Raw genomic sequence first — 20,663 nt, 5'->3', positions numbered from 1 at the left:
GCTGCTGCTTGGCCACCTGCTGCTTCCCGAAGAAGGAGTTTCCGTGCTGTGGGAGCGAGTCCAGCACCGCTGGTCGGACCGGAGAGTCCCAGCTGTGCGTCAGGGCTAGGAGGGCTGGGGGTGCCATGTCCGCGGCAAGTGACCATGTATGTAAAGGGTGAGCCGTATGAGGCTGTGTCGGGGCGGAGGCATACGAATTCATACTTACCTGGCAGGGGAGATACCATGATCACGAAGGTGGTTTTCCCAGGGCGAGGCTTATCCATTGCACTCCGGATGTGCTGACCCCTGCGATTTCCCCAAATGTGGGAAACTCGACTGCATAATTTGTGGTAGTGGGGGACTGCGTTCGCGCTTTCCCCTGTCTTTTTGGTAGTACTAAAGAAAGACTGCACGAGCGGCTAATTCTCATTTAGTTAGCTTTCTCATTCTGGGAGTTGTCATGCTATTGTAATCAGTAAGGCTGGGAAACAGTGAGAAACGTGTCGCTGTCTTTTCTGCTGTAGAATTAAGGATCGTCGCCCGTGGTGAGATACTTTAACACAACCTTACTCTCGTGATGGCTGCACACGTCTTCCTCCATGGGGGCTTTTTTCTTACAGAAGTTGCTCTACGGCCCCCAGCCTCTTGGCTTTTCACGCTCTTTGAGAACCTTCACGTTTTCCCTACCCCTCAAGTCACCTTTTAGACTTCCCGGAATTTATGTGCTACTGAGAAATGGGTTCTCACCTCGTAGGGCCAGGTAGAAACTACGCAGAGGGGCGGCTTTCTTTGGGATCAAAGCAGGGCCTTTGTCTCTTAGTGTCCCCCTTCGGGGGACATAACAGGCTTGCTTCGTGTAGGGGAACGGCTCTGCCAGCGCCCAGGTGCCCTTGTGCAGATTCATTGAGGCCCACATGTCAGAACCACAGTCTCATCTTGTCTTAGAGGAAATGCGCTGCCTTCCTCCCTGAAATAAGAGGAGGGACATTTGATGAGGAGCCGGTCTAGTTCCCCTACTATCTCCTGTCATTTACATAGCTCGTCTTTCTTCAGACTTCACCTAAGTAGCAGTTTCCTTGTTTGATGTTTCACTTCCACATCCCACATCCATTGCCAGCCAGCTTTCTAGATAGCACCCTGACCCATCCTTCCCACCCACCAGCCGCCTCTTCCTATTTCTGCCGCCTGTGTCCTCCCCTTCCCGCTTGCTTCAGGCCCTCGCTGATCACCTTCATGGACAGAAAATACTTAGCTCTCTCTCAACCTGCGGTTTGCACCTGACACGCATCGGCACCTGGCAGATTCCTTAATACCCCTTCTCAAATGGCATTGTAAATTCATCTCTTTTTACCTCCCACAAGTATCTCATTGGTTTTGTCCCTGCACTACGTGAACACGAAAATTCCACTACACAGAAAAGCCCCAGGCCTAGTGATGGCCGTTCTGGGCATGTTCCCAGCCTCTCCCAGGGTGTGTTTTCTGACCCCACATACTTCTGATTTGTAATGTCCTGGTGAACAGAAACTACCGGGCCCAAACTGAAAACGGGGAGAACGGGGTCGGGGTGGGTGCCGGGTATGGGGGAGGTGTGTGTTGGGGGGGAGGCCTATGATGTCCCCTGGTGGCTACCCCGGGAATGGCACTCACAGATCCGCACGTCCGGAGAAGCCTCTGCCATTCCAACCAGGGTGCGGATGCAGAAACCCGCGGCTCCAAACAAAACCGACTAGAACGCACAGGATGCCCAGTGAGTGTTCAGGACACTGCGAGTGAAAGCCGTATGTCCTATGGACTGATGTAGTTGGATGAACATGAGCCATTTACTTCTAACCCCAGCAGCAGACATTGCCTTGCTCAAATATAAAATATATGAACCAAAACCAAAAGCAACTTTCAGTGCTTTACTGATGAGCAAACAGGTTTTTAGAATTTTTTTTTTTTTTTTAATAAAAAGACAGGGTTTCACCATGTTGGCCAGGCTGGTCTTGAATTCCTGACCTCAGGTGATCCACCCACCTCGGCCCCCCAAAGTGCTGTAGGCGTGAGCCACCACGCCCGGCCTTGTTTTTAGAATGTGTAAGAAATGTCCCTTGATCCGGGACTGTCATCGCTAACGTATGCTTCTGATTCCTAACGGAGAAGTTTCTGAGCAAATGCAGCCCACCAATCCAGTGACTAAGAACTGCTTGGATATTGGTTTCCAGGCCCATCAAACATACCGAGGTTCTGACAAAGACTTGCGCTTCTGTCTGCCTTTGGGATGCCTCGGATTCCTCAGATAAAAACTTTTTTACAATCTTTCTTCTTAAAAGCATTGATGATCAAAAGCTTAGTTAACGTGTCCCTCTTTGCCAGAAAGGCTCATTCCTGGATAGTCCTGTCCCATGCTGGTGACAGGGGAGGAAAGGAGCCACCTCTCTGAGGAATTTTTAAGAGTACCCAAAAGTCCAATGAAAGGGGCATTACAACCAGGTGCAGTGGCTCACACTTGTAATCCAACCACTTCATGAGGCTGAGGTGAGTGGATCACCTGAGTCCAGGAGTTCCAGACTGGACTGGGCAACATGGCAAAACCCCACCTCTACTGAAAATACAAAAATTAACCAGGTGTGGCCATATGTGCCTGTAATTCCAGCTACTCAGGAGGCTGAGGCATGAGAATCATTTAAACCTGGGAGGCGGAGGTTGCAGTGAGCTTAGATTGTGCCACTGCACTCCAGCCTGGGTGACAGAGAGAGACTCTGTCTCAAAAAAAAAAAAAGAAAAAAATAAAGAAAAAGGGCATCACAGAGTGGCCAGAGAAAGAGAGAGAGAGGCCTCAGTTAAGTCTGCAGCTACTATCACTTGTTGAATCATCTCTAGTCTTCGGAATACCACGAAATCAGTTTTCTCAGAAGTAAAGCGATGAGAAACATGTAGCAATAATGACATTGCACTTCATCATTCCGTGCCCTTAGACACTTATGTGGCCATGGGTGGTGATCTTTTCAAGAGACAAAAATAAATGCTGGTGCAGAACAGGCAAGTGCACTGTAATTTGAGTACAACAGCTTTTGGACATTTAAATCATGGGTCAGGAATTTAGAGCAAGAGGGCAGGTTGGATCCTGATAGCAGGAGGGAGTGTTTCTCTTTTCAGCCTTCCAACAGCATCATGGTGTTTACCACCGTTATTTCAAAGTGAAGCAATAACTTTTTGCTTGGTTGGTTTTGTACTTTTTATTTTTATTATTGTTACTTTTTAAGACAGGGTTTCATTCTGTTGCTCAGGCTGGAGTGTAGTGACAAGATCACAGCTCAGTACAGCCTTGATCTCTTGACCTCCAGGGCTCAATGGCTCAGCCTCCCAAGCAGCTGGGCTACAGGCACACACCAACAGGCCCAGCTTATTTATTTATTTTTTGAGACAGGATCACACTCTTTTGTCCAGGCTGGAGTGCAGTGGCGTCATCAGGGTTCACTGCAAGCTTGAACTCCTGAGCTCAAGTGATCCTCTCACCTCATACTCCTGAATAGCTAGGACTACAGGTGAGCACCACCACACCCAGCTACTTTTTATATATTTTGTAGAGACAGAGTTTCACCATTTTGCCCAGGCTCATCTCAAACTCCTGGGCTCGAGTGATCCTCCTGCCTCAGCCTCCCAAAGTGCTGGGATCACAGGCAGTTATTTTGACAGTATGATTATATGGGTTAAACTGAGGTTAGGATGACTCAGACAGATCTGATAAACAGGTTTTACTTGATATGACACTGAATTGCATTGTGACTGCGATGAGGTGGAATACCAGTGAAATTTAGCACAGGACATACCAATAGGTCATTATGGTCAAAGGTGGTTTGTGGTTTTGAGTGGCAAACCTGACACCTTATCAAATTTCCCACAGTGGAAATAGTTTGTGAGATTCCAATTAGAGAATTATCCCTCCATGCTGTAATCACATTAATTAGGGACAGTAAAACAGAAACCTGGTAAGACCCATTTTGCTATGTATGTATGTAAATGTATATACACACATACACAATAGGACTAGTGTGTCAGATGTTAAGAGAATATGCACATAGTGTGATTTTACCAAAACCACCAAGAGAGGACTCCTACAACTTAAAGGGGCCCTAACGGTGTACACATTCCAGTCAACAGAAAAAGAGATCAGCTCTTTCAGGTGTAGTAAGTACTGGAATTGTAACTGGTTATACAGGCTGGTATCTTGGACGAAATGCTGTAAATTTCAGCAAATTTCAGCTCTTTGCCATCTCAGTCAGGAAGATTGTCTCCACTGACAGGTGTCCGCTCTGGTAGGGTTGCCTTTTATAAGAGCAACATGACTCCATGTGTCAATGCCCTTAGGTTGACTGGCACCGAGATTGGTCAATACGACCTGATGTGAGCCAGGGGTAGTGTACGTGCCTGTGGTCCCAGCTACTTGGAAGGATGAGGCAGAAGGATGGCTTGAGCCCAGGAGTTTGAGGCCACAGTGAGTCATGATTGTATCACTGCATTATGGGTTGGGGAAAACAGTGAGATCTCATCTCAAAAAATAAATAAACAAATAAAATAATAATAATACCTGATGTAGTCCCTTCCAACAGGCTTGGAGGGAATATTTTATTGGTTGTTGCTTCAAGCCAACAACATCTCCAGGTCATAGGCCATGATTTTTGACATTTTCATCTCCCACGAGTTCATCATAAAAGGAATCCTTTATTAATGTGGAGTTCTTCATAAGAAGTTTTGTGAGATCTTAGCAATAATGGAGAATGTCACATTTAAGAAGTGCAGATTCTTAGAAGCAAGATGGAGTAAAAACAAAGAAGAAAAAGAAAGAAAGAAAAAGAAAGAAAGAAAGAGAAAGAAGGAAAGAGAGAAAGGGAAGTGCAGATTCACAGGCGCCTTCATCTAACCTCTGCATGGGTCTTCCTGTTATTATTTCAAAGGGAGAGAGTGGAAGTTTTCCAGAACTCATGGGAGATCCTTGGTGAAGAAAGGTTAAAAACTTCTGTTAGCTTTGACCATTGGGTTTGTATTGTATCATTAGTACACTCCATTGGCCCAGAAGATTAGGGGTGATAGGCACGATGGAAATGCTGGGACATAGGGAAACCTTACAAATATATCCAACTACCTGACCAATGAAGTGAGTTCCTCGGTTGCTATGGAGCTCAGATGGCACTTTATGACGAATGACCTTTTCTAATCACAACCTACCTGCTACCTGGGCTGTGGCCCATCAGCATGGAAATGCTTCACCCCAGTGAGCGCACATATGAATTAGCACCAGAAGGTATCTATAACCCCCAGATAGAGAGAGCTGGATAAATTTAACAGCCATGTCTTGAAGGGTCATAAAGGGAAAATGTCCCTGCGACCCATGAAGCGGTTTCCAGGGTTATGTTTGGGACAGACAGTATGGCTAGAATAAAGCTTCTGTGCAGTCATAGATGATGATGGATGCCACTGCTTTCCCCCGCTAACATTTTGTCTGAATTCCAATAAGTCAGCTTATGAACTACTGTAAACAGGGTAATTGAAGCCTAAGGGGTGGATCACTGTGTCACCGGGCCCATACTGTGTGCCTGTTTCTGGAAAACACTTGTTTCCTTTACCTTTCTGGAGACTGCTTTCCTGCTTGGGAGCTCCCAGTTATGTCTTTTCGTTTTTTTTTTTTTTTAAGAGTCTTGCTCTGTCACCCAGGCTGGAGTGCAGTGGTGCAATCTTGGCTCACTGCAATCCCTGCCTCCCAGGTTGAAGTGATTCTCATGCCTCTGCCTCCCAAGTAGAAGGGATTATAGGCATGTGTCACCACACCAGCTACTTTTTGTATTTTTAGTAAAGATAGGGTTTCATTAACATTGGCCAGACCAGTCCCAACCAAACTCCTGATCTCAGGTGATCCACCTACCTCAAGTGATCCACCCACCTCAGGTGATCTGCCAACCTCAGGTGATCTGCCCACTTCAGGCTCCCAAAGTGCTGGGATTACAGGCATGAGCCACTGTGCCCGGCCTACTTGTGCTTCCAATGAAGTCTTCAATGGGTCATAAGTCAGCAAGGTCATTTTGAGGAGTTTGTGTCTCATGTCACCTTCAGAACTGCATCTTAGCTGCAGCATCAGCAAAATAGTTGTCCTTGCTCTCTGGCACATTGAATTTTGAATGACCAGGAATTTTGATGATGGCCAAAGATTCAGGTTTTCGAGTTGCTTCTAAGAGGGCAGAGACTTGTTGGTCATTTTTGATGGGTTGACCTGATGAGATCAGAAACCTATGTTGCTTCTAAAGTATTCCAAAATCCTCACCTTCTCCAAATGCATCTCTGCAGTCAGTGTAAATGGTAGGCTGAGGTGGGAGGATTGACTGAGCCCAGGAGTTCTCTCGAGACCAGCCTGAAAAGCAGTGAGCCCTCCTGTCTACAAAAAACATCAAAGAATTAGCTGGGCATGGTGGCATGCACACGTGGTCCCAGCTACTTGGGAGGCTGAGGTGGGAGGATTGCCAGAGCCAAGAGGTTGAGGCTGTGGTGGGCCATGATGGAGCCCCTGCACTCCAGCCTGGGTGACAGAGTGAGACTCTGTCTCAATAAATAAATAAATCTCAACCATTTAAAATATCAATGCAGATTTATTTGGACTTTAAAGCGCATTGCACTTCATAACATCAAAACCAGAAACTTGCACTGATGCCACTGATGGCAGAAAACAACAATGCAAACATGAGAGAGAGAGAAGGAAAGGACTTGTCCAATGATCCTACTTAGTATATAAATCAAGAGATTCAATTTCTGCTCATGAAAACAGAGCTGAGGGAACAAGAACCAATAGCGCTAAGGATCCAGGTCTGTTCATTGCAGGATTCTGTTGGCTCCAGTGATGTTTCTCAGATGGGCTGAGTTTTGTGGACATAGCCTCCAAAAATCAGTCAGGAATAATATAGCTATCAAAGAGATCACTGTGACCTGTCTTCTCTGGACCCATGTGACTTGGTCACCACAGGAAACAATTACAGGCTGAGCACAGTGGCTCACGCCTGTAATACCAACACTTCCGGAGGCTGAGGTGGGCTGATCTCTTGAGCTCAGGAGTTGGACGGCAGCCTGGGCAATGTGATGAAACTCTGTCTGTTAAAAAGATACAAAAATTAGCCAGACATGGTGGTGTATGCTGGTAGATCCAGCTACTCAGGAGGCTGAGGTGAAAGGATCACCTGAGACTGAGGAGGTTGAGGCCGCATTGAGCCATGATCACACCACTGCTCTCCAGCCTGGGTGGCACAGTAAGAGTATGTCTCAAGATAAATAAATTTTCAAAAGAAACAGGGCTAGGCCTGGTGACTTGCACATATAATCCCAGAACTTTGGGAGGCCAAGGTGGGAGTACCACTTGAGCTGAGGAGTTCGAGACCAGCCTAGGCAACATAGTGAGACTTCATCTCTAAAAAATACATAAATACATATTTAAAATAAATGTATATAATCTATATAATAAAATATATACATATTTTAAAAATACACAACGTAATCATATATACTTATGTAATTATAATAAAAATAAAATATATATTTTATTATATATACATATATACACATATTTTATTTTATTTTAATTCTATTATATATACATATATATATATATATATATATATATATATATATATATATATATAAACAATTGCAGATATTGAAGGACTTTAATATATTTCAGCCAGGTGCAGTGGTTCAGGTCAGTAATCCCAGCACTTTGGGAGACTGAGGCAGGAGGATCACTTGAGCCCAGGTGGCTGAGGCTACAGTAAACTATGATCATGCCACTGTGCTGCAGCCTGGGCAACAGAACAAGACTGTATCTCAAAAAATAAAATAAAATGTCTTAGAAGTTTAGCTGTCCATCTTGTGCAACAGAATATCTGTGTGTACCGTCCACCACGTCCTTCTGTTTTGCCTCTCCCTCAGTTAAGCCAGGAAGGCACTTGTCCCCTTAGAATGTCACTAGCACATGGCCAGGCATGGTGGCTCCTGACTGTAATTCCAGCATGTTGGGAGGCTGGTCCAGAGTTTGAGACTGGCCTGGCCAACATGATAACACCCCATCTCTGCTAAAAATACAAAAATTAGCTGGGTGTGTTGGCACAGGCTTGTAAGCTGAGATCATTCCACTGCACTCCAGCCTGAGCAACAGAGCAAGACTGTGTCTCAGAAAAAGAGAAAGACCTGGGTGCGGTGGCTCACGTCTGGAATCCCAGAACTTTGGGAGGCTGAGGCAGGTAGATCATGAGGTCAAGAGATCAAGACCATCTTGGCAAACATGGTGAAACCCCTTCTCTACTAAAAATGTAAAAATTAGCTGGGCACGGTGGTGTGTACCTGTAGTCTCAGCTACTCAGGAGGCTGAGGCAGGAGAATTGCTTGAACCTGGCAGGCAGAGGTTGCAGTGAGCCGAGATTGTGCCACTGCACTCCAGCCTGGCACCTGGTGACAGAGCAAGACTCTGTCAAAAAAAAAAAAAAAAGAAAGAAAGAAAGAAGGAAAGAAAAAGAAAGAAAGAGAAAGAAAAGAAAAGAATACCAGGGGCCAATGTATAGAAAATTTGCTAGGCCATGTGCAGTCGTTCACCCTGAAATCCCAGCACTTTGGGAGGCTGAGGCAGGTGGATATCTTGAGCCCAGACTCTATCTCTTAAAAAAAAAAAAAGTTGGATTTGATGGTGGACACCTGTAGTTCCAAGTATTCTGGAGAATTATGGTGAGTTTGCAGTGAGCTGAGATCAGGCCACCGCACTCCATCTTGGGTGACAGAGTTGACAGCTAGTCTCAAAACAAAAAAGGGTGGGGGGAAATTTGTTGTGTCAGCAAGTAAATGAAGAAAGAGATATTATTAGAATTGAGAAATAAATTGGAATATGATCTGGTACCTTTCGCACAGAAGACAAATTTGCTAAATATGCTGAAATTAGAAGCATTATATAAAGCCCGGTGAGGTGGCTCCTGCGTGCAATCCTAGCACTTTGGCTGACCTCGGAGGTGCTTGAGCCCAGGAGTTTGGAGATCAGCCTGGGCCACATAGTGAAACCCCTTCTCTACAAAAAATACAAGTAAGCCGGGCCTTTCAGATGGACCAACTGATTGTACCACAGAGATACAACCCTAATGGGACAGCTTAGGACTCTGGGAAGATAGAATCCTCCCCGTTTATCTATTTCATGAACGCTTTAAAAACTGGAGCAGGGGTCTGTGGATGGAGTCTAACCACCAACCTTTCTGTTAACAGCGAAGCGCGCTAACGGACTGTGCCCCAGAGAGACGGAGTGGACCTTCTGGGCGCTAGAGGAAGGGTGCACTCACCAAACACTCCCCATCCCTCCCACCCTGAGTCCACCAGACAGGACGACTGTGCAAGGCCTTCGAAAACCGGAGAGATTAGAGCGGTGAATCGTGTTGATCTCGTTGGACACTCGCAGGTTAGGAGATTCTGGAACCAGGATGGCCCTGCCCCTCGCCTGCTTCAGAAGCCCCCGGACCTGAGCCTCCTGGGGCCCAGGGGAAGCTGAACGCCCGGCGGGCTCCCGGAATGGCTCTTCCCATTCTTTGCGCCGCCTTCACCCAGTGAGGGAGCCTGTGCCCACCCTGCCCAGTCGCTTTCGGGGCCGCTGCGGAGCTTCGGCTGCCATCTTCAGATCCTGTGTCCAGCACGGGGGCTCCACCAGGGCAGGGATGGGGGTGAGGGTCGCTCGTGGGTCCCCTCGCGGGGAACAGGGTCCTGCACTCAGTAGGGCGCACGACTAGGACTTGTCGAATAAATCCATCGTCACCTTTGGCTTTTAGTGCTTTGAAGAGCCCTGAAAATGGAAATTATGAAATATTTTTTCCATGGGGAAGTTTTGTTTTGTTTTGTTTTGTTTTTTTGAGGCAGGGTGTCACTTGTCGCCCAGGCTGGAGTGCAGTGGTGCAAACACGGCCCACTGCAGCCACAATTCCCGGGGCCATCGTAGCCTTTAGCTTTTAGTTTTTTGAAGAACCCTGAGAATCGAAATCATGAGATTTTTCCAAGGGGAAGTTCTTTTAACAAAGCGTTTATTCAGGTTGATTTCTCGGCCTCCCGCCGGCGTCAACTGGCAGGGTTTCCAGTGCACCTTCTGCGCGGCGTGGCCGCGGGGGCTGAGCTGGGCGGTTGGAGGGCGGGTACCCGGGAAGAATAAAGCAAAAGTGGAGGAAGAAGCCGGGGAGCGGTGGACCAGACATCCAGACCTCCTGAAAGGCTGGTGAAGAGGTACAGGCTGGATCTTCTGGAGATGAGAATTGTTATTTTATTGTAGAAGAATGGGGAGGAATTGAGGGGATAAGGAAATACAACCTGAAAGAGCCCGCAAGGCAAGGACCTGTAGCTCCCCAAGAATAAGATCTTCCAGAAGTACTAGACCCAAAACTGGGAGTCTGAGAACCATGAAATCCATGGAGGGGTAGCCTCATCAGGACCCTGTACGTTCCTTTTGGCAAAAGGACTTTCTTTCCTTGTTTGTTCAATTCTTTGTGTTTGTTAGTGTTTGTTAAATAAAACTCTGTTCATGTATCTTTGGAATTACATTGGTTCTGTAATTTTATGATCACAGGTAATGCTGCAGTCATCATTCTTGTAGAGTTATCATTGGCCACTGGTGTATTTCTACAGGGTAGAGGCCTGGAGAGCGGTTTTCCAGCATGGTGATGACATGGTTTTTATATCGGTCCATTGTTTTCCTTTGTTGTCTTGTTAGCTATAACTCCTTCTTTCATCTGGCCCACCGCTCCCCGGCTTCTTTCCCTGCTTTTGCTTTTCAGTGATGGCTTTAGGGTTTCTAGAATATATCTTTATCAGTTTGCCATCAAGTGACATTATACCTCCCCTTCTGGCCATTATGCTAGTGTTGTCATGTAATTTGATTTTAGACATGTTATAAACCCCAGAACCCATTATTATTGCTTTTGTTTAATCAGTCAAATTATTTTAAAAGATTTAAGTAATAAGAAAACAATACATTTGACTATATACATAGAAATTTTCAGTCATCTCTATTTCTTTGCACACACCACCAGGTCCAGATTTCTGTCTGGCATCCTTATCCTTAGGACTGGAGGACTCCGTTTGCATTTCTTGTAGTGTGGCTTGCTGAATTCTTTCATTATTTGGGTATGCCTTTAAATGTCCTTATTTCAGTCACAGTCTTGACAGGTGTTTCATTTTGGCATAGAATTCTGGGAAAATGTCTCTTTCTTTCTCTCAGCACTTCAGGATGTTGCCACTTTGATGACTTGTCATTGATACATCATCTTTCCTGTTTCTGTAAAACTGGCACAAAGTGGGCTTCCTGTGCTTGTTATATAATTTTTGGAATGTGTATTTAAATTAAAATGGGCTGGATGAGGTGGCTCATGCCTGTAGTCCCAGCACTTTGGGAGAGGGAGACAGAAAGATAGCAAGACTCTGACTCTCTCTCATATATATATATATACACACACACACACACACACACACACATATACACATACACACACATATACACACACAGGCATACATACTTTTCGAATGTCCTAGATTCATCATAAGTTTCACCAACAGTGCACTTAAAACATGCCCACCCTGAGGGTCAGCCCACCTGCTGATGTGTAATTTGTGTTTGTGAGACATTCTTAACAGCATTTGCTTTCCCCGGCCTAGTGGTTTTCGTGTTTTCCTCACACCTGAATGCCTTCAGTGCAAAACCTGTCAGAAACAATTTCCTTTGCCAAAGATTATAAAATACTTTTTTCTTTTTGAGATCAGCTCACTGCAACCTCTACTTCCCAGGTTCACAGGATTCTCCTGCCTCAGCCTTCCAAGTAGCTGGGACTACAGGCCTGTACCAACACATCTGGCTAATATTTGTATTCTTACTAGAGACAGAGTTTCACCATGTTGGCCAGGCTGGTCTCGAGCTCCTGACCTCGTGATCCACCCTCCTTAGCCTCCCAAAGTGTTGGGATTACAGACATGAGCCACCAAGCCCATCCTAAAATACTCTTACTTCAAGTAAAAATGCGTTTCTCAGTTGCATCCCTGGAATCCATAGAAAGCCCGGGAGAGACAATCGAGTGCTACAGAGACAAGCACTAATCAGGGGAGGACCAAGCGTGGCTTCCTCACTAGGAGACAGGGCAGTTACCTGCTTTGGTCTCCAATGCAGACTGGAACCTGGTTCACTTGTGATGGGAGGACCCTATGGAGATCGCTCCACCAGCGTAGAGACCCCTCCGTGTCTCCGCCATGACGGAGTTAGAGCCCGGACATATTCTCCCCACGCTGAGGGCAGTTGAGCTGAGGAAAAAAGAAGGAAGTGATAGAGGCCTGAGTTTGCAGAAGCCTATTCTTGATCCACTGAGCTAATGGCATGTCTGGGTGAGGCCTGCGTGACTATCTATAAGACTATTGTCTCTTGAAGTTCCCATTCTGGGCTGGTTTTATGACTCTGTCTACCTGCATTCACTAAATCCCGTGATCGCTCACATGTTACTAGAAAAATGCTACCCCTCAAATTATTGCTCGCCTTGATGTTATTTACTGTAACTGTAGTCATTGATAAGAGGATAAGAATCTTAATAGGATTAGAATCTTTTGTTTGTTTTGGGTTTAGTGATCTTTAGCTTAACCTGTATGCTACCCCCTCCCATACTTACTTTGTAATTTTCTGTTCCCTCCTGATAAAACTTTTGTAATGGGACCTACGTCAGACACTGTATGAAAAAAACGTATATAAGCAACTGTGCACAAAGAATAAATCGCTGATCTGAGCATAGCTTTTATCAGACCTCCAGACCCATTTCTTTCTCTATCTCTCTTTTCTTCCGCGCACTCTCTCTTCCAGGTATTAGGACCCTCTTGCTGGTCAAGAGATCCCTGACAGACGTGCCGATCTCACGGACCCCAACAGGACCCGGCCCAGAGGAGGCGCACTTCCTCTTCATGGTGCTTCAGACAGGAAATCTATGATTTCTTTCTTCCTTTGATCTACTTCCAACTCTCCCTTTCTATATCAAAACCTTTTTTGGATCCCTCCTGTGCAGGACCTAAGGGGGTGGTGCCCTTCCCTATGGGTCCCTCCCTGCCTGGGTGTCTTCAGAGTCCAAGCTCACCCGGCATGTTACTGCCCACCACAGACAGCAAGAGGACCAAGGAGGGTGGCAGGTGGGATGAGAAGTACAGAGTGACCATGCCCCTGCACCTCCTGGGCTCCTGGAAAATTGAATAAATGCCCCCTGAAGCTTCTCTGCATGTCACAGGAAAAGGGAGGGTGGCTGCCGACCCACGGGAGGTGCATCAAGAAGCATCGGGCGGACCTGGCCCTGCCACGGGCCTTGAAGACAGGCCTGGCCAGGCTGATTTTGGTGGGTAGGCCCAAAGAAAAGGCTCAAGGGTGGCCCAAACCCCGACCCTGAAATTAAGGCTTTCAAATGTCTGATCATTTTCAGGCTGGTCAGTAGAATCATCCCACTTCTAATCAGGGGAGTCCTTTGCCAAAATTCAGAGACCTGGGGTTCTTGCTGCTGCGTGCACAGAAAGTCAATCACCGAGATGATTATTCCCAAGGAAGGGGTTTCAATAGGGAGCTGCAGCAGGGGAGATGAGAACTCAGTCTCAAATCCATCTCCTCGACCAACCAAAACCAGAGGTTTAGATCGCAGAGAAGAAATGTAACAACGTGTAAGAAAACAGCAACTAGGGAGGGCAAGGAAGCATCATAGTGAATGAGGGTCCAGCGTCTCATTGTGTGGGTGACTTTCAGTTCTTTGATAGCTTCTTTGAGGGGGCTGAAGGTACTTTCCTGAGGAAGGAACTCAGATAAAACAAATATTAAGTTTTGAGCTTTAAGACCAAAATGGTCCATTTCTATGTTTATCCAAAAAAGCTACGTATGGGACTATTGGGTGGGTTTCAGACCAAGAAAGAAAAATTGTGCAGAAGAAAGTCTACAGTTAACCAAAGAAAAAGCATCATTTTCTGACCAATAGAATGTATGGGACCAAAGAACGACCAGCCTGTAGAAGAACTGTTTTTTGGCCTGAGCATAGGGGAGGATGAAGTTCACCAGCTAAGGTGGAATTCAGCTGCACATGGGAAAAAGCTAGATTTTAGTTCAGAGCCTTGGGGTCTTCCTTAAAGGTCCTCTTCCTTGAAAGAGGAACTCTGTCTGGTTTTCTGCATCTGAGTCCTTTTGGAGGTTGAGGATGCTGAGGTGTTGGTGCTCGGCCCCTCTAACCCTGGGCACATCCCCTCCTGCCAGGCAACGGGGTCCAGTACTCAGACCCCAGCTCTGAGACCACCTCCCCTTCTTTGCTCCTAGCAAAGGCCATTTCTGGGTCAGTTGTGAGGTACAGGGCTACTCGCTCTGAGACTTTTGGCCCTGGAGGGCCGTGAAGGCTGTGGTCCTGCAGAACCGCTGTCTCCCTCCTTTGGAGATGGCAGGGAGGAAATGATGAGTGTGGAGGGAAGTGAGGGCTGCACCTGTGGAGGTGCTGAGACAAGTGGGGCAGTCCCAGGCTGTCAACGTAACGGACATTTGAAACCCAAGAGTTTGGGCTGTTATTGTTAATTTGAATTTTGTCATTAAAAACTACACGGAAATTTTCTTCTTACTTGTAGGAACCTCACAAGACCTCTCATCTTATATTCTAGGGAGAATTGCTGCATATGACACAAACACATTGGTGAGACTGTGGTTCTGACCTGCAGGCCTTGATGCCCTGTGCAGGGGGCACCAGGGCATCGGCAAAGCCCTTCCCATACAAAGAGTAACTGTGTTATGTCTACGACCCAATCGCACCAGCTCCGAGTACAATTTCTACTCGGCTCTATGAGCTGAGTACACGTTCCCACCAGCACAGAAATCCTACAAACGCCCGTGAATGCTGTGGTGAAAAGCAGGGGCTGGCCGGGTGTCACGGATCACACCTGTCATCCCAGCACTTTAGGAGGCCCAGGCAAGGTGGATCACTTGAGTCCAGGAGTTGGAGACCGACCTGGGAAACATGGCAAACCCTCAACTATTAAAAAAAAAAGAAAGAAAGAAAGAAAGAGAAAGGGGAAATATGGTAAGAAAGAAAAGAAAAGAAAATGAATTAGCTCTGGCGTCGCATGCTTGTGCTACTCCAGAGGCTAAGGCAGCATCTGGGTTCAACCTCCAAAGGATACAGTGAGACTTTCTCAGGAAAAAAAAAGAGGCTGCGTAAGAAGTGACGCTGGGAACAGTGGAAAGACACTACGGTTTTCAAGCAGCGTTAAAAGCCAATAGGCCCTGCGGACCATTGAGTCATCTACAAAGCAGGCAAGTCTAGATTCCCTAAACTCCACCTACCAAGTACCGCCACAGGCAACCATCTGCCCGACGGAAAAGCTGCCTCCCAAGAAAATAAGCTTGCTTATCAGTCTGACCAAAGTACTCAGAGCACAGCACACCTTTCACGCACCAAAAAGTTCTACGCCTGTAGGTAAACGCAAAAAAACATTTCTATTATCATACTCCAAAAAGACAGGGGAAAGCGCGAACGCAGTCCCCCACTACCACAAATTATGCAGTCGAGTTTCCCACATTTGGGGAAATCGCAGGGGTCAGCACATCCGGAGTGCAATGGATAAGCCTCGCCCTGGGAAAACCACCTTCGTGATCATGGTATCTCCCCTGCCAGGTAAGTATGAATTCACATGCCTCTGCTCCGACACAGCCTCATACGCCTCACCCTTTACACGCACGGTTACTTGCCCGGCGCATCCTCCCCGCACCCCCAGCCACCCCGAGCCCTCCTAGCCAAGACACACCGGTCTGGTCTCAAATCCAACACCAGTCCTGGACTGCTCCTACAGCACCAGAAATCCCTCGTGGTGAAGCAGCAGCCCCTGTGCTGCCTCATCTACATAGAAGTCACCCTATCCGTGATGTCACCGACAGTGCCTTTCCCAGTGGCGGGCTGCTCTTCCGCTCCAGCCTCTGCCACTCAGCCGACCAACCCGCTGCCTGAGGCGGTGCGGGAAGTGACTCTGCCTCTCCCTCCTTTCCCTCCCGCCCTTGTCCTCTGCGGAGGTGCGCCAAGACCCCACAACTGGTCTCCTTCAAAGAAGCGTTTGCTTAATCTGTGTCCTGTGGTGGCCAGCTGGGAGCCTGTGCAACCATCTTCAAATAATGGCTTTTAATTTGAAAACTAGAACATTTACGATTACAGAAAACCGGTTCCTTTCAGACATGGTAATTTTTGTGAAGTAGCATCGCGCTTACCCAGACAGGCAGATCACAAAGTCAGGTGTTTGAGACCAGCCTGACCAACATGGTGAAAGCCCGCCTCTACTTAAAAAAAAAAAAAATTAGCCGGGCATGGTGGCATGCACCTGTAATCCCAGCTGCTCAGGAGGCTGATGCAGGAGGCAGAGTTTGCATCGAGCCGAGACAGTGCCACTGCACTCCAGACTGGGCAATAAAGTGAAACTCTATCTTAAAAAAAAAAAGTCAAGTTTATTGAGGTATAATTAAAATTCACCAGCATTACATTATGCACATTGTTTTCCTGACATCTATCTTTGCAAACTTGCCTTTTGATGGTAGCTCTGATTAAAAAGCTAGTACCAAATAAAAACCTCAATATGTAACAAAGAACGAAGGTGGCCATTTGAGAGTGTTTGAGAAGCTATGAGGTGCACAACACCAAGGCATATTATTTTAAAATGTCAAAATATTAAAAAGAACAAATGACTTGAGTGAACTTTCACAAAATTCCCAAGAATCAAGAGAACACATAAGAATTCCCACAGCACCAGCGGCATACCTACAACACACAGAAATCTATGTGAACCCAGCAAGCAATGGCATTCGCCCAGTAAATCAATGAAGTAAGAGAAAACCAAAGGCAATCAAAATTGTCAACTCCATTTCATATTCATCATGAATTTTTTAATTAAGTATATATCATGAAATCATAAAATTGAGCTGACATAACATATTGAATGATAGCGTTACATATTAGATGATATCTAAAAATATTCACCCAGGCATCCTAATTGGAATAATTGGGTCTTCTGGTTTGTACAATCATAAAAATTAATTCCCTTCTAAAGATATTACCTACTTCATTTATAACTGAGTCCAAAGCTCATATCTCTTGCTGCATTACAGCCAATAAGTCGAGAGACAAGGTGTAGGGGCAGTGAAGGTGACTTTATTCCAGAGAGCAGTCAAACTGAGCAGATGGTGAACTAACATCCTAAAGAACCATCTTAATATGAATTTCAGGCTTGTTGTGCATTAGGAAATGGAGGAAAAAAGAGGGGATTGAGGTGAGAAGACAAGGTGTAGCGCAGGGAAGATGATTTTATTCCAGAGAGCCACCAAACAGAGCAAATTGTGAGCTAATATCCTAGAGAATCATTAACATGGATTTTAGGCTCTTTGTATGTTAGGGAAGGGAGGAAGAAGGAGGTGTTTGAGGTGAAGAGGTCTGACAATGACAGGCTTATGGGCTGCAGTAAAAGCCCAAGGGGGTGGTGAAAACTCTTTGTCCTTTGCCAGGTCACAATGCTCTTATAAACCTTCAACATAACACTGTTTCTTGTGTATACAACCTCTTTATCTTATCAGGAGTTTGTTTTGGGAAGGGTGTTTTTTTTTTTAGATGGAGTCTCGCTCTGTTACCAGGCTGGAGTGCAGTGGTGCACACTTGGCTCGCTGCAACCGCTGCCTTCTGGGTTCAACAATTCTCCTGCTGCAGCCCCCCAAGCAGCAGGACTACAGGTGTGCACCATCATGCCCAGCTAATTTTTGTATTTTTAGTAGAGATAAGTTTTCACCACATTGGTCAGGATGGTCTCAGTCTCTTGATCTTGTGATCCACCCACCTCAGCCTCTCAAAGTGTTGGGATTACAGGCGTGAGCCACTGCACCTGGCGGAGAAGGGATTATCATCATCTGTGCTTAAAGTTAAACAATAAACTAAATCTCTCCGATAGAGAGTGTGGCCTATGTACAGAAATAAGGGAAAGCAGTTAGCCTAAGAGACAGCACCACAGGGTAGGAAGGGTAAGGAGCAAAATGGAGTTAGCCATGCATGCTAGGCCTCCTTTTCATTGTTGTATAGTTAATTTTCTGAACATATAATTTTAATTTTTATACTTTTTTTTGACATGGAGTCTTGCACTTTCTCAGGCTGGAGTGCAGTGTCGCAATCTTGGCTCACTGCCACCTCTGCCTCCCTGGTTGAAGCAATTCTCCTGCCTCAGCCTTCTGAGTAGCTGGGATTACAGGCATCCACCACCATGCCTGGGTAACTTTTTGTATTTTTGGTAGAGATGGTGTTTCACCACATTGGCCGGGTGGTCTCAAACTCCTGATCTCAAGTGATCTGCCTGACTCGGCCTCCCAAAATGCTGGGATACAGGCGTGAGCCATGGAGCCAGGTCTAACTAATTGTTTATACATATAAATAGATATTGGCAGTAATGTTTGCTTCTTTGATAGTACAACCAGTGCAAGAAATTTTGGAAGTTCAATTTATTTAATTAAAACTTTCTTTTCTTTTTCTTTCTTTTTCTTTTCTTCCTTTCTTTCCTTTTTCTTTCTTTCTTTCCTTTTTTTTAAACAGTCTCCCTCTGTCACCCAGGCTGAAGTGCAGTAGCATCATCCTGGTTTACCGCAAATCTGCCACCCAGGTTCAAGCAATTCTTGTCTCAGTCTCTGGAGTAGCTAGGACTACAGGTGAGCACCACCATGCCCGGCTAATTTTTGTATTTTAGTAGAGTCAGGGTTTCACCCTGTTGGCCAGGCTGGGTCTCGAACTCCTGGCCTACTGTGATCTGCCCACCTTGGCATCCCAAAGTGCTGAGATTATGGGTGTGAGCCACCACATGCAGCCTGAAGATTTTCAGGCCAAAATAAACCTAAGTCTTATATGTACTAGAATATTTTACTACCACTATTTTATATCTTATAATAAAATCTGAAATAAAATATAGTAAGTAATACTTTTTAGACCAAGATGATGATGATGAATTTTTGAGACGGAGTCTCCCTCTGTCACCCAGGCTGGAGTGCAGTGATGTAATTTTGACTCACTGTAACCTCTGCCTCACAGGTTCAAGCAATGCTCCTGCCTCAGCCTCCCGAGTAGATGGGATTACAGTGCATGCCACCATGGCCGGCTAATTTTGCATTTTTAGTAGAGTTGGGGTTTCCCCATGTTGGCCAGGCTGGTCTCAAACACCTGACCTCATGATCGCCCCCGCTCGGCCTCCAAAAGTGCTGTGATTACAGGTATGAGAGACTGTACCCAGCATGATCAAGATTATTAAACCATTCTAATTTGTCAAAAGAGTCACACTGATTTTTAAAAAATAATGTAATGAACTTTTTGATGTCTTTATATATTATTGACATTATTTAAATTGTTCAAAAGCATCAAATTCCTCTCTACTATCAACTTGATTTCTTTTATTGTACGAAACTCTCAAGACCATTAATTTAATTTACAGTTCAATCTATTATTTTTTCATGTTAGAAATTCAACAAGAAAAATTTTCCCTAATGAAACATCACATTTAAAGCATAAATATGCTGGGTGAGGTGGCTCGTGCCTATAATCCCCGGCTTTTGGGAGGCTGAACCAGGCGTATCATTTGAGGTCAGGAGTTTAAGACCAGCCTGGCAAATATGGCGAAAGACACTCTCTACTAAAAATATAAAAATTAGTTGTACATAGTGACATGTACGTATAATCCCAGCTACTCTGGAGGCTGAGGCAGGAAAATGGCTTGAATCTGGGAGCTGAACTTGCAGTGAACTGATATCATGCCATGCACTCTAGCCTGGGCTACGGAGCAGGACTCTGTCTCAAAATAAATAAATTAGCATAAGTATCAAAATAATAATAATAAGGCACAGGGTCTTCCTCTTCCTCTGTTATCTGGGCTAGAGTGCAGCGTTGCAATCATGGCTGACCAACCTGGAACTCGAAGGCTGGCCTCGAGGTCCATAGAGCAATCTGTGCATAAACAGCGCATCCCAGAACTCCCAGCTCTGCCAGAGGCAAATAGAGGTGATTGAGTTGGGAGACCCCGGATGGCAGCAAAGAGTCAATTGTAGTGAAGAAAAAGAGTACTTGCTTTCCAGGCATCGTCCTGTAACGAAAAAGGGGGAAAGAGAAAACACAAGCTTGATTTCTTTGTTTTTGTCCAGAGCTACTTACGTAAAAGCTAAGTCTAACTATGAACGGTCACATGATTCTTCCGGGAAAAGACGCACACCTTTGAATAGTTGCCGGTCTGCTCTTTGCAAACTGAAAGACCAGGGGAAAGCGCGAACGCAGTCCCCCACTACCACAAATTATGCAGTCGAGTTTCCCACATTTGGGGAAATCGCAGGGGTCAGCACATCCGGAGTGCAATGGATAAGCCTCGCCCTGGGAAAACCACCTTCGTGATCATGGTATCTCCCCTGCCAGGTAAGTATGAATTCACAGGCCCCTGCCCTGACACAGCCTCATACGGCTCACCCTTTACATGCATGGTCACTTGCCGCGGGCACGGCACCCCCGGCCCTCCTAGCCCTGACGCACAGCTGCGACTCTCAGGTCCGACCAGTGGTCCTGGACTCGCTCTCACAGCCCGGAAACTCCTTCTTCGGGAAGCGGCAGGTGGCCAAGCAG

General features: G+C 46.0%; 1 long non-coding RNA gene, 3 other non-coding genes and 1 pseudogene across 4 annotated transcripts; 1 reads left to right on the top strand and 4 right to left on the bottom strand.

The window, feature by feature from the left end:
• Positions 1–200: 200 nt before the first annotated feature.
• On the top strand, positions 201–364 carry LOC135276446 (U1 spliceosomal RNA). Its single transcript, XR_010343987.1, has one exon. It is a non-coding gene; the product is annotated as a U1 spliceosomal RNA (small nuclear RNA).
• A 6,218-nt stretch (positions 365–6,582) lies between these two features.
• On the bottom strand, positions 6,583–15,886 carry LOC110567539 (uncharacterized). Its single transcript, XR_010343916.1, has 3 exons — positions 15,799–15,886; positions 12,152–12,303; positions 6,583–7,098 (listed from the first exon to the last, which is right to left on the bottom strand). It is a non-coding gene; the product is annotated as an uncharacterized LOC110567539 (long non-coding RNA).
• Positions 7,656–10,214, bottom strand: LOC135276323 (uncharacterized; annotated as a pseudogene).
• LOC135276445 (U1 spliceosomal RNA) lies at positions 15,513–15,676 on the bottom strand. Its single transcript, XR_010343986.1, has one exon. It is a non-coding gene; the product is annotated as a U1 spliceosomal RNA (small nuclear RNA).
• A 4,417-nt stretch (positions 15,887–20,303) lies between the features above and the next one.
• LOC135276444 (U1 spliceosomal RNA) lies at positions 20,304–20,467 on the bottom strand. Its single transcript, XR_010343985.1, has one exon. It is a non-coding gene; the product is annotated as a U1 spliceosomal RNA (small nuclear RNA).
• Positions 20,468–20,663: the final 196 nt, after the last annotated feature.

The sequence above is a fragment of the Aotus nancymaae genome, unplaced genomic scaffold (assembly GCF_030222135.1).
Source record: "Aotus nancymaae isolate 86718 unplaced genomic scaffold, 86718_ANA_hifiasm-v0.15.2.pri h1tg000022l_1, whole genome shotgun sequence".
Classification (NCBI taxonomy): Eukaryota; Metazoa; Chordata; class Mammalia; order Primates; family Aotidae; genus Aotus; species Aotus nancymaae.
This window is presented reverse-complemented; position numbering and strand designations above follow the sequence as displayed.